This window comes from Neomonachus schauinslandi, chromosome 13, assembly GCF_002201575.2.
Source record: "Neomonachus schauinslandi chromosome 13, ASM220157v2, whole genome shotgun sequence".
Lineage (NCBI taxonomy): Eukaryota > Metazoa > Chordata > Mammalia > Carnivora > Phocidae > Neomonachus > Neomonachus schauinslandi.
Genome location: NC_058415.1, coordinates 11,697,097 through 11,706,302, shown reverse-complemented (window position 1 = coordinate 11,706,302; position 9,206 = coordinate 11,697,097).

The following is a 9,206-nucleotide window of genomic DNA, read 5'->3' as shown; positions in this document are numbered from 1 at the left end:
TTGGCTGCTCCCCCTGCTTGTGCTCTCTCTCTGTCAAATAAATAAGTAAAATCTTTAAAAAAATAAAAATAGGGGCGCCTGGGTGGCTCAGTCAGTTAAGCGTCTGCCTTCGGCTCAGGTCATGATCCCAGGGTCCTGGGATCGAGCCCTGCATTGGGTTCTCTGCTTAGCAGGGGGCCTAGTTCTCCCTCTCCCACTCCCCCTGCTTGTGTTCCCTCTTTTGCTGTGTCTCTCTCTGTCAAATAAATAAAATCTTAAAAACAAATAAAAATAATAAAAATAAAAATAAACTCTTGGTTAGGCATATTGCTTATTTCTGTTTCATTTAGTTCTTTTTCTGAGGTTTTGTCTTGTTCTTTAATTTGGAGCATATCCCTCTATCTCCCCATTTTGCTTGATTTTCTGTGTTTATTTCTATGAATTAGGTGGAACTGCTACTTCTAAACTAACTAAGTAACTTATTTATTTATTTATAAAAGATTTTATCTATTTGACAGTGTGCATGTGCACAAGTAGGGGAGAGGGGTGGGATGGCAGAGCTGAAGTGGGTGTGGGCTGGGGTGGTCCTAAGGCTCTCCATGCAGAGGATGCCCTGGCCAAACACCTGAGGCTGAAGTTTGCAAGCCAGGGGGTCCTGTAGAGAGGGTACCCTGTAGAGAGCTCTCTGTAGAGAGGGCACCCTGGCAAAACAGCTGTAGCTGAAGTGGGTACAAGGTGTGTGTAGGGGGGTCCTAGGGCTCTCTGCACGGAGGGACAGCTGAAGCTGAAGTGGGTGCAAGCTATGTAATGCACCTTTTTTAGTCTCTTGTTACGATCTGTTTTTAAGTCTGTTTTGTCTGATAAAAATTCTGCCACTGAAGTATTTTCTTCATTTCCATTTGCATGAAATATCTTTTTCTGTCCCTTCACTTTCAATCACTATGAGCATTTAGGTCTGAAGAGCGTATCTTGTAGATAGCATATAGGTGGGTCTTGTTTTTTATCCCTTTAGTCACTCTATTACCTCTGATTGGAACATTTAGTCCATTCACACTTAAAGTAATATTGATAGGTATATACATACCTATTGCCATTTTGTTAATTGTTTTCTGGTAGTTTTGTAGTTCTTCTCTGTTCCTTTCTTGTTCTCTTCTCTTGTGATTTGATGTCTGTCTGCTTTTTAAAGTAAACTCTATGCTCAATGTGGGGCTTGAACTCACAACCCCAGGATTGAGAGTTGCATGCTCTATCAACTGAGCCAGCCAGGTGGCCCTGATGTCTTTCTTTAGTGTTTCACTTGGATTCCTTTGTCTTTATTTTTTGATTTGTGGTTACCGTTGTCATAAAAAACAGACTAGGTATATAGCAGTCTATTTTAAATTGACAATCTCTTCCATTTGAACACATTCTAAAAGCACTATATATATGTGTATGTAGTGTGTGTGTGTTATGTATATAATTTTTTAAGTTTTAATTTTTCAAGTTTTTTAAAAAAGATTTTATTTATTTGAAAGAGAGAGAGAGTGAGAGATGGGCAGAGGGAGAAGGAGAAGCAGACTCCCTGCCGAGTAGGGAACCCGATGCGGGGCTTGATCCCAGGACCTGGGATCATGACCTGAGCTGAAGGTAGATGCTTAACCCACTGAGCCACCCAGGCACCCTAATTTTTCAAGTTTTAATTTATAATATATATATATATATAAATTTTTAAAAGTTTATTTATTTATTTAATGTCTACACCCAATGCAGAACCTTGAACTCATGACCCTGAGATCCAGAGTCAGATGCTCTTCAGACTGAGCCAGCCAAGCACCCCTAAAAGCATTATATTTTAATTCTCTTCTTCCATGTTTTATTTATTTGATAGCATATATGTATTTTCTAAAGTTGTATATCCCTTAACTATTGCAGATACAGTTGATTTTACTACTTTTTTCTTAATATTTTTTGTAAGGCTGGTTTAGAAGTGATGAGCTCCCTTAACTTATGTTAAAGGGAAACTTTGTCCCCCTTTCAGTTATGAATGATACCATTGCCAGGTAGAGTATTATTTGTTGTGGGTTTTCCCCTTTCAACACTTGGTTTATATCATGCCCCTCTCTTCTGGCCTGCAAAATTTCTGGTGAAAAATCAGCTGATAGTTTTATGAGTGTTCCGTTGTATGTAACTTGTTGCTTTTCTCTTGCTGGTTTTTTTTTTTAATTTAATTTAATTTAATTATGTTATGTTAGTCACCATACAGTACATCATTAGTTTTTTGGTTTGTATTGTTTTGTTTTTTTAAAGATTTTATTTATTTGACAGAGCACAAGTAGAGGGAGAGAGAGAGAGAGAAGCAGGCTCCCCGCTGAGCAAGGAGCCCGATGTGGGACTCAATCCCAGGACCCTGGGATCATGACCCGGGCTGAAGGCAGCCGCTCAACCAACTGAGCCACCCAGGCGTCCCACATCATTAGTTTTTGATGTAGTGTTCCACGATTCATTGTTTTCATATAACACCCAGTGCTCCATGCAGTATGTGCCCTCCTTAATACCCATCACCAGGCTAACCCATCCCCTCACCCCGGTCCCTCTAGAACCCTCAGTTTGTTTCTCAGAGCCCATCGTCTCTCATGGTTTGTCTCCCCCTCCGATTCCCCCCCCCTTCATTTTTCCCTTCCTTCTCCTAATGTCTCCATGCTATTCTTTATGTTCCACAAATAAGTGAAACCATATGATAATTGATTTTCTCTGCTTGACTTATTTCACTTAGCATAAGCTCCTCCAGTCCCATCCATGTTGATGTAAAAGTTTGGTATTCATCGTTTCTGATGGCTGAGTAATATTCCATTGTATATATGGACCACATCATCTCTATCCATTCATCCGTTGAAGGGCATCTCAGCTCTTTCTACAGTTTGGCTATTGCGGACATTGCTGCTATGAACATTGGGGTGTATATGGCCCTTCTTTTCCTACATCTGTGACTTTGGGGTAAATACCCAGGAGTGCAATTGCTGGGTCATAGGGTAGCTCTATTTTTAATTTTCTGAGGCACCTCCACACTGTTTTCCAAAGTGGCTGTACCAGCTTGCATTCCCACCAACAGTTTAAGAGGGTTCCCCTTTCTGCACAACCTCTCCAACATTTGTTTCTTGCCTTGTCCATTTTTGCCATTCTAACTGGTGTAAGGTGGTATCTCAGTGTGGTTTTCATTTGAATTTCTCTGATGGCTAATGATGATGAACATTTTTTCATGTGTCTGTTAGCCATTTGTATGTCTTCTTTGGAGAAATGTCTGTTCATGTCTTCTGCCCATTTTTTGATTTGATTATTTGGTTTTTGGGTGTTGACTTTGACAAGTTCTTTATAGATCTTGGAAATCAGCCCTTTGTCCGTAGTGTCATTTGCAAATATCTGCTCCCATTCTGTGGGTTGCCTCTTTGTTTTGTTGACTGTTTCCTTTGCTGTGCAAAAGCTTTTTATCTTGATGAAGTCCCAAAAGTTCATTTTTGCTTTTGTTTCACTAGCCTTTGGAGATGTATCTTGAAAGAAGTTGCTGTGGCTGATGTTGAAGAGGTTACTGCCTATCTCACATTGAGGTCTTTTATCCCTTTTGAGTTTATCTTTGTGTATGGTGTTAGAGAATGGTCGAGTTTCATTCTTCCATATATAGCTCTCCAATTTTCCCAGCAACATTTATTGAAGAGACTGTCTTTTTTCTTTTTTTTTTTTAATTTTATTTTTTATTTGACAGAGAGAGACACAGTGAGAGAGGTAACACAGGCAGGGGGAGTGGGAGAGGGAGAAGCAGGCTCTCTGAGGAACAGGGAGCCCGATGCAGGGCTCGATCCCAGGACCCTCGGATCATGACCTAAGCTGAAGGCAGACACTTAACAACTGAGCCACCCAGGTGCCCTGAGACTTGTCTTTTTCCCATTGCATATTTTTTCCTGCTTTGTCGAAGATTATTTGACCATAGAGTTGAGGGTCCATATCTGGGCTCTCTGTTCTGTTCCATTGATCTATGTGTCTGTTTTTGTGCCAGTACCATGCTGTCTTGGTGATCCCTGATTTGTAATATAGCTTGAAATCAGGCAACGTGATGCCCCCAGCTTTGTTTTTCTTTTTCAACATTTCCTTGGCAATTCGGGGTCTTTTCTGATTCCATACAAATTTTAGGACTGTTTGTTCCAGCACTTTGAAAAATGTCATTGGAATTTTGATCGGGATGGCATTGAAGGTATAGATTGCTCTGGGTAGCATAGACATTTTAACAATGTTTATTCTTCTGACCTATGAGCATGGAATGTTTTTCCATCTTTTTGTGTCTTCTTCAATTTCTTTCATGAGTGTTCTGTATTTCCTAGAGTATAGATCCTTTACCTCTTTGGATAGGTTTATTCTGAGGTCTCTTATGGTTTTTGGTGCTATTGTAAATGGAATCGATTCTCTAATTTCTCTTTCTACAGTTGCATTGTTAGTGTATAAGAAAGCAACTGATTTCTGTGCATTGATTTTGTATCCTGCCACATTACTGAATTGCTGGTGTATGAGTTCTGGTAATTTTGGGGTGGAGTCTTTTGGATTTCCACATAAAGTATCATGTCATCTGCGAAAAGAGAGAGTTTGACATCTTCTTTGCCAATTTGAGTACCTTTTATTTCCTTTTGTTGTCTGATTGCTGTTGCTAGGACTTCTAGTACTATGTTGAACAACAATGGCAAGAGTGGGCATCCTTGACATGTTCCTGATCTTAAGGGAAAGGCTCTCATCTTTTCCCCATTGAGGATGATATTCACTGTGGGTTTTTCATAGATGGATTTTATGAACTTGAGGAATGTTTCCTCTATCCCTATACTCTGAAGAGTTTTAATCAGGAAAGGATGCTGTATTTTGTCAAATGCTTTTTCTGCATCAATTGAGAGGACCATATGGTTCTTCTCTCTCCTCTTATTAATGTGTTCTATCACATTGATTGATTTGCAAATGTTGAACCACCCTTGCATGCCGGGGATAAATCCCACTTGGTCATGGTGGATGATCCTTTTAATGTATTGTTGGATCCTATTAGCTAGGATTTTATTGAGAATTTTGGAATCCATATTCATCAGCGATATCAGTCTGAAATTCTCCTTTTTGATGGGGTCTGTGCCTGGTTTGGGGATTAAGGTAATGCTGGCCTCATAGAATGAGTCTGGAAGCTTTCCTTCTGTTTCTACTTTTTGAAACAGCGTCAGGAGGATAGGTATTATTTCTTCTTTGAATGTTTGGTAGAATTCCCCAGGGAATCCATCAGGCCCTGGACTCTTGTTTTTGGGAGGTTTTTGATCACTGCTTTAATCTCGTTACTGGTTATTGGCCTATTCAGGTTGTCAATTTCTTCCTGTTTCAGTCATGGTAGTTTATAGGTTTCCAGGAAGACATTCATTTCTTCCAGATTGCTTAATTTATTGGCATATAATTGTTGATAATAATTTCTAATAATTGTTTCTATTTCCTTGGTGTTAGTAGTGATCTCTCCCCTTTCATTCATAATGTTATTAATTTGGGTCCTTTCTCTTTTCTTTTGGGTAAGTCTGGCCAGTGGTTTACCGATCTTATTAATTCTTTCAAAGAACCAACTTCTAGTTTCGTTGATCTGATCTACTGTGTTTCTGGTTTCTAATTCATTGATCTCTGCTCTAATCTTAATTATTTCTCTTCTAATGTGTGGCTTAGGCATCGTTTGTTGCTTTTTCTCTAGTTCTTTAAGGTGTAGAGTTAGTTGGTGAATTTGGGATTTTTCTGTTTTTGAGTGAGGCTTGGATGGCTATGTATTTCCCCCTTAGGACCGCCTTTGCAGTATCCCATAGGTTTTGGACCGATGTGTTTTCATTCTCATTGGTTTCCATGAATTGTTTAAGGTCTTCTTTGATTTCCTGGTTGACCCAAACATTCCTGAGCAGAGTGTTCTTTAGCTTCCAAGTGTTTGAATTTCTTCCAAATTTTTTCTTGTGATGGAGTTCCAGTTTTAAAGCATTATGGTCTGGGGTGCCTGTGTGGCTCAGTTGGTTAAGGGACTGCCTTCGGCTCAGGTCATGATCCTGGAGTCCCAGGATCGAGTGCTGCATCAGGCTCCCTGCTCAGCGGGGAGTCTGCTTCTCCCTCTGACCCTCCCCCCTCTCATGTGCTCTCTCTCTCTAATTCTCTCTCTCTCTCAAATAAATAAATAAAATCTTTTAAAAAAATAAAGCATTATGGTCTGAGAATATGCAGGGAATAATCTCAATCTCTTGGTTTCGGTTGAGACCTGATTTGTGATCCAGTATGTGGTCTATTCTGGAGAAAGTCCCATGTGTGCTCGAGAAGAATGAGTGTTCTGTTGTTATAGGGTGGAATGTTCTGTATATATATCTATGAGGTCCATCTGGTCCAGTGTGTCATTCAAAGCTCGTTTCTTTGTTGATTTTCTGCTTAGATGATCTGTCTATTGCTGAGAGTGGAGTATTGAGGTCTCCTACAATTAATGTATTATTATCAATATGACTCTTTATTTTGGTTAACAGTTGGCTTATGTAGTTGGCTGCTCCAATGTTGGGGGTGTAGATATTTACAATTGTTAGATCTTCTTGTTGGATAGACCCTTTAGGAATGATATATATCCTTCTGTGTCTCTAACTACAGTCTTTAGCTTAAAATCTAATTTGTCTGACTTAAGAATTGCTACCCCTCTTGCTGGTTTTAAGATTCATCTTATATTTTTGCTGCTTTAATTATTTTGTGTCTTGGTGTGGACCCCTTTGGATTTATCTTTGGGGCTCCCTGTGATTCCTGTATCTAGATGTCTGTTTCCTTCCCCAGGTTAGAAAAGTTTTCAGCCATTATTTCTTTAAATAAATTTTCTGCCTCTTTTGTTCTCTCTTCTCTTTCTGGGACCCCCAAAATGCAAATATTAGTATGTTTGATATTGTCCCAGAGGTCCTTTAACCTATCCTCCTTTAAAATGTTTTTCTTTTCTCTTTGTTATTCAGTTTAGATGATTTCCACTAATACATCCCATATCCCTGATCTGTTTTTCTGAATCCTCTAATCTGCTGCTGATATCCTTTAGCATATTTTTCCTTTCAGTTACTGAATTCTTCACCTTTTGTTTTTAAAAAATTTTTTTGTGGGGGCACCTCAGTGGCTCAGTCAGTCAAGTGTCTGACTCTTGATCTCTGCTTGGGTCTTGATCTCAGGGTTGTGAGTTCAAGCTCCACATTGGCCTCTACACTGGGTGTGAAGCCTACTTAAAAATTATTTTGGGGGGGGAGTGTATTTGTTATTCAGTGTTAAATTAGTTTTAGGTGCACAACACAGTGATTTGACTATTCTATACATTATGCAATTCTTACCACAATAACTGTAGTTGATTGATTGGCTCTTACTTATGGTTTTTATATTGTTTAATTTTAAACTTTTATTAAGATTTTAAACTGTTTAAGTAATCTCTCCACCCAACATGGGGCTTGAACTTTGAACTCTGAGATCCAGAGTTGCATGCTGTATGGACTGAGCCAGCCAGGCACCCGTGTTGTTTAATTTTAAAAATACTTTCTTTTTGTTGAACTCAGTTCATCCACTCTTCTCCTTAGTTCGATGAGTATTTTTATGATCATTACCTTGAAATTTTTATCAGGTATATTGCTTATCTCCATTTTGATTAGTTCTTTTTCTGAGGTTTTGTTTTAGGCTTTCCTTTGGAACATATTCCACTGTCTCTTCATTTTGTATGACTGTGTTACTTTCTATTCTAGGTATTACTTAGGTAGCTCTGTCATCTGTTTTTTTTTTTTTTTTCTTTTTATATTTTATTTATTGATTTGACAGAGAGAGCGCAGGCAAAGAGAGAGAGGGAGAGGGAGAAACAGGCTCCCCATTGAGCAGAGAGCCCAATGTGGGGCTCGATCCCAGATCCCAGGACCCTGGGATCATGACCTGAGCCAAAGGCAGACGCTTAACCGACTAAGCCACCCAGGCGCCCCTGTCATCTGGCCTGGAAGCTAGTGACCTTACATAGAAGGCATCCTGTAGGGTCCAAAATCACAACCCTTCTGGTCACTTGAACCGGGCACTCCAGGACTGTCCTCTGTGTGTGCTGTATGGACTCTCCTTTTGTGGCTGGGCTGTGTCTGCTGTGAGTGTACTGGGGAGTGGGGTTAGCCCTGGGTGAGGCTGTCTGGGAGGCCCACTCATGACTGTTGTAGGCATACAGGTGGCAGGTCTGGTTCCTCCCCTCCCCAGGGAAGGAGTCACATTGGAGGGTTGCCAGTCTAACTGAGGCTTCCCACTATGTATGCCGGGGTGTGAACTGCTTTCGAGGGGTAGCTGTGAGGGTAGGTGCATTGGGTGGGGCAAGGAACACCAGGGCAGAGCAAGGGTGCTAGAAAGGTAGATGGAAAGGGACAGAACTGGCAAAAACCAGTGTGAAGCCAGCTTGGCTAAAGGAGGGCAAGAAAGGTGACCCCTGGTAGCACTTCTACTTTCAGAGAAAGTTCCTATAGATCCCTGCCCCTCCAGCACATGCCCCCAAATTACATTTCCTACTTGTATGGCCCAGGTGCTTTTTGAATTGTTGCCTCTGTACTGAGTGATACAGTGTGCTGTCCCTTTAAGAGTGTAGTGCGGTTTCCTATAGCTTTTCAGCTCTCCCAGAGGTAAGCTCTGCTGATTTTCAAAGCTAGATGTTATGGGTGTGGATCCTCACAGTGGGTGATGCCCGGCCTGGGCTTGAGTCCCTCATTCCTCAGGGAGGAGCTCCAGACCTACCATGTTGCTCCTGCTTGTGGCTTGCCCTGTGCGCTTTTGGTTCCCAACCAGATGTGTCTCTTCCCATCCTGTCCTGCTCAATATGGCTTTTTCTTTGTATTTTTAGTGGTGGCAAATCTGTTTTGCTATTCTTCAGGTTGATCTCAGATAATGTTTCTCTGTATGTAGTTGGAGCCCTGCCATGTCCATGAGAGGAAGTGCATTCAGGATTTTCCTACTCTGCCCCCTACACTTCACTCAATGTTCTTTGATTTATTGCTCTCTTGTAGTTTTCAGAGTACAGATATTTTAGCTCTGTAGTTAAATTTATCCCTAGGTATTTTATGCTTTTTTTTTTTTTTAAAGATTTTATTTATTTATTTGAGAGAGAGAGAATGAGAGAAAGCATATGAGAGGGGGGAGGGTCAGAGGGAGAAGCAGACTCCCCGCCGAGCAGGGAGCCCGATGCGGGACTCGAT